We start from the raw sequence: 206 nt of genomic DNA, 5'->3' as shown, positions 1-206 counted from the left end.
GGAAATTATTTAAAAAAACCCGCGCCCAACTGGGCCAAAGGCCCAGCCGAGCCAGGCCGGCCCGCCAGGAGCCGCCGCCTCCTGCGCCGTGCTGCCGCCGGACTTGGGAGTCCGAGCCAGGGACGCCGCCGCCGACCCCCTCCCCAAGCCAGGCCGCCGCCCCGTCCCCCCTATAAATAGCCACCCGGGGCCCGCCCTGGAGCCCC

This window comes from Triticum dicoccoides, chromosome 6A (assembly GCF_002162155.2).
Source record: "Triticum dicoccoides isolate Atlit2015 ecotype Zavitan chromosome 6A, WEW_v2.0, whole genome shotgun sequence".
NCBI lineage: Eukaryota > Viridiplantae > Streptophyta > Magnoliopsida > Poales > Poaceae > Triticum > Triticum dicoccoides.
Note: the sequence above shows the minus strand (reverse complement) of the source record.